This window comes from Monodon monoceros, unplaced genomic scaffold, assembly GCF_005190385.1.
Source record: "Monodon monoceros isolate NGI ecotype Baffin Bay Population unplaced genomic scaffold, NGI_Narwhal_1 Super_Scaffold_7, whole genome shotgun sequence".
NCBI lineage: Eukaryota > Metazoa > Chordata > Mammalia > Artiodactyla > Monodontidae > Monodon > Monodon monoceros.
In genome coordinates, this window is record NW_021703784.1 from 58,887,757 (window position 1) to 58,892,388 (window position 4,632).

Below are 4,632 nucleotides of genomic sequence, written 5' to 3' on the forward strand. Positions count from 1 at the left end.
ACACAGATGTAGAGAACAAACGTATGGACAACAAAGGGGGAAAGTGACGGGAAGTGGGGATGGTGGTCTGATGAATTGGGCGATTGGGATTGACGTATATACAGTAATATGTATAAAATGGATAACTAATAAGAACCTGCTGTATAAAAATAAAATAAGTGCCTTCATGATAAAATGTTTAAAATGTCATTTTAAAAAATGGGAGAAAAATTTGCAAATGAAGCAACTGACAAAGGATTAATCTCCAAAATATACAAGCAGCTCAATATTAAAAAACAAACAACCCAATCCAGAAATGGGCAGAAGAGCTAAATAGATATTTCTCCAAAGAAGATATACAGATTGCCAACAAACACATGTAATGATGCTCAACATCACTAATAATTAGAGAAATGCAAGTCAAAACTACAATGAGCTATCACCTCACACCAGTCAGAATGGCCATCATCAAAAATTCTACAAACAATAAATGCTGGACAAGGTGTAGAGAAAAGGGAACCCTCTTGCACTGTTGGTGGGAATGTAAATTGATACAGCCACTATGGAGAACAGTATGGAGGTTCCTTAAAAAACTAAAAATGGAACTACCATATGACCTAGCAATCCCGCTACTGGGCATATACCCAGAGAAAACCATAATTTTAAAAGTCATGTACTACAATGTTCATTGCAGCATTATTTACAATAGCCAGGACATGGAAGCAAGCTAAGTGTCCACTGACAGATGAATGGATAAAGAAGATGTGGCACATATATACAATGGAATATTACTCAGCCATAAAAAACAAAATTGAGTTATTTGTAGTGAGGTGGATGGACCTAGAGTCTGTCATACAGAGTGAAGTAAGTCAGAAAGAGAAAAGTAAATACTGTATGCTTATATATATATATATATATATATATATATGAAATCTTAAAAAAAAAGTTCTGATGAACCTAGGGACAGGACAGGAATAAAGACACAGATGTAGAGAATGGACTTAAAGACATGGGGAGTGGGAAGGGTAAGCTGGGACGAAGTGAGAGAGTCGCATGAACATATATACACTACCAAACGTAAAATAGATAGCTAGTGAGAAGCAGCTGTATGGCACAGGGAGATCAGCTTGGTGCTTTGTGTCCACCCAGAGGGGTGGGATAGGGAGGGTATGAGGGAGATACAAGAGGGATGAGAAATGGGGTTAAATGTGTATGTATAGGTTATTCACTTTGTTATATAGCAGAAACTAACACACAATTGTAAAGCAATTATATTCCAATAAAGGTGTTTAAAAAAAATTGAAGAGTTCAAGCTTAATACCTGAACAAATTGCACATTTAGAGGAAGGTCAGAAGTAGGAAACTAAAAAGAGAAGTCAGGGAGGTGAGGAGTGGATATAATATGGGAGCTAAGAAAGTATTTTAAGAGGACAGTGGTCAATTCAAATAAAATCTGCTATAAAGTAGAGGTAAATGAATGCAGGTAAGTGCCCATGGTACCACCATATGAAGGTCATTTCTGGCCCCAGTGAGAGCAATTTCAGTACAATTTGCAATGTATCATTTCCAAATGAGATTTGAGAGAGTTGACTGAATACAGAAGTACTTCTTGATATTTTGATGTGAAGAGGAGCAGAAATTTGGAGGAGGATATACGATCATGGAAGGAAGGATTATGTAGGTATTAATCAACAATGACTTTTTAAAAAAACATCAGAATTCTATTAAGATATAGTAACATAAATGAAAATTAAGGCTGTGTAAACAGTAAATAATTATACAAAGATTTTATACGTAATTGAACTTACTCTCCCTACAACTCTCAGATAAAGGTAGGGCAGTGTAATTCCCTATTTACAGAGATGGATTTGTATTATACAAGGTCATGCATCTAGAATAAGTGGTGGTCATGACTTGAGCCAAGAACTCAGATTCTAAAATTTTCCCATACCACATGGAAATAAGTTAGTCTATTTCCAATCTGGATATCCTGATGTATGTTGCCTCTGGGTGTTTAGGTGAAAACAGTAAGGCACAATTTTTAGGACACTGGATTTGGAAAGTCCTAAAACACAAAATTGTCTGCCTGATACTACTAGTTATGGTATTTTAGAGATATTACTTAATTTTCCAAACTCAATTTTTTCCTATTGAAAAAAGAGACTAATAAATTTTTTAGTGCTTATTTTGTTCATGGACCTTGGTGTTTGAATACATTATTTCATTTAATACTCAGAAGAGCTTCATTAAGTTGATCCTGTAAAAGTAGAGAAGAGTACCTGGATAAAAACGGGGCAACTTCAGTGTTTAGTAATTTAACAGAAGAAAGGAGAAAAATGAGGGTGGGGGGGAGATTAAAGATTGTTAAGAATAAGCATATTTTGCATGGAATTAAGAGGTCAGTCTTGCTAAATATGAGAGTTCTTCTTGATGAAAAAGAAGGTGCTAGAAGATGGGTGGAGGTAGAGCTCCATGAATAGAAAGGTTACCATGAATTTAGATGAAGGAGAGACAAAAGATGAGGCTCCTGATTTTCTCAGTAAGGGGCAGGCAGGGCTGTATTTAGAGGTTTCTGGTGTTGAGAACACCTGGAACATACATACCAGAACAGTTCCCTCCAATGAACTTTCTGCAAGGATGGAAATTTTCTGTATCTGAAACGTACAATTTGGTAGCCACTAGTCACATGTGGCTATTGAACACTTAAAGCGCTTTGTGTGACTGGGGTATTGAATTTTTAATTTAATTTTAATTAACAGAAATAGACACATGTGACCAGTGGCAACCATATCCAATTGCACAGTTCTAGAGAAAATAAACATTGTATGATTAATTGGGGCACTAGAAGTTGCAGTTTATTTGATTTATATAGGCACCCAAGCCAGAGATTAAGACAGAATATTTACTTATGTGGTTGGGAATTTTGTTTGGCAGGTAGTATGGTAAAAATATGTCTTCTAAAGCAGTTAATTTAAATACATTTCACTTCTTTTATCAGTACAATCCTGTCATCATTAAGAACACAAAACACTACCTTCTCTGCATTCTTTTATGAAAGCTGTTGTGTGGTATCAGTTCTATTGATATTTAAAATATTACTCAATAAAACACAAAGTTCTGTGTGGGCAGGAAATCTGAATTATGTTTCTTCACATCTTTCAAGACTAGCTGATTTTATTTAAAGACTAGGACCAGGATCAAGAATTAATCCTCCAAGGTGGGATGTCATAGCTTGATCTCTCTAATCCTATATGCCCTGAATACTCTCCCAAGGTGAAGGAGCCTTCAACAAGAAGAATTTCCAGGAGCCAATATTACCTCAACCCATCCAAGCTCCTTCCTGTTGGTAGGAATTCCAGGTTTGGAGCACTTGCAGATCTGGATCTCCATTCCCTTCTGCTTTGCCTATACTCTGGTCCTGCTGGGAAACTACACACTTTTTTTTTTATTATCCTGGTTAATGTAGCCCTTCATGAAGCCATGTACCTCTTCCTGGCCATGTTGGCAACCATTGATCTGGTCCTTTCTTCTTCAGCACTGCCTAAAATGCTTGCCATATTCTGGTTCAGGGACTGAGAGATCAACTTCTATGCCTGCCTGGTCCAGATGTTCTTTCTCCACTCCTTCACTGTCATAGAGTCGTCAGTGCTGCTGGCAAGGGCCTTTGATCACTACGTGGCCACCTGCAAGCCACTGCACTACACCTTACTAGACCACTTATCACCAAGATTGGCATGGCTGCTGTGACTCGGGCTGTGACACTAATGACTCTACTCCCCTTTCTGCTCAGACGCTTCCACCACTGCTGAAGTCCAGTGATTGCCCACTGCTACTGTGAGCACATGGATGTGGTAAGGCTGGCCTGTGGGGACACTCACTTCAACAATATCTATGGCATTGCTGTGGCCATGTTCATAGTGGTATTGGACTTGCTCTTTATTATCCTGTCTTATATCTTCATCCTTCGGGCAGTTCTATAGCTTGCCTCTCAGGAGGCCCGTTACAAGGTTTTTGGGACATACATGTCCCATATAGGTGCCATTTTAGCCTTTTACACACCTGTGGTCATCTCCTCAGTGATGCACCATGTGGCTTGCCGGGCTGCCTCACCTGTGCACATATTCCTTGCCAATTTCAATCTGTTCTTCACACCCATGGTCAATCCCATCATCTATGGGGTCAAGACCAAGCAGATTTGTGAACGAGTCTTAGGATTATTCCTGAGAAAAGATGTGTAAATGGAAAGTGAGGGACAGGTGGAGAAAGAGAGGGACATGTTGACTGCTGGAGTGGGGATGGTGATATAATAAGAAGTAGAGGGCTGCCAGAGTCTCCTTGTTTAGGCCCTTCCTGTTTAGGCCCTAAAGTGAAAAAACTAAATAATGTCCCAAAATGCTCAAGGGTCTCCAGTCTGATTAGGACTCAAGGGTCTGAGTCCTTGGACTCAAACTGCTGACTTTGCTCTTTCTTCACAGAGTCCTCATTAATGATATGGGTTTCATAAAGGCTTAACCAACTCTCCTCTTGGTGACATGACCTAAAAACAAAGATGTTTCCAAGTTCGATTACTTAAGAGAAGACCGAGAATCTTAGTTTCTACCCTGAGTCCATGAGAATTTGGTTAATTATCTACTCAGTACTCTCTCAGGTCTT

General features: G+C 38.7%; 1 pseudogene; it reads left to right on the forward strand.

The window, feature by feature from the left end:
• Positions 1–1,972: 1,972 nt before the first annotated feature.
• Positions 1,973–4,217, forward strand: LOC114887745 (annotated as a pseudogene).
• The last annotated feature ends 415 nt before the right edge of the window (positions 4,218–4,632 follow it).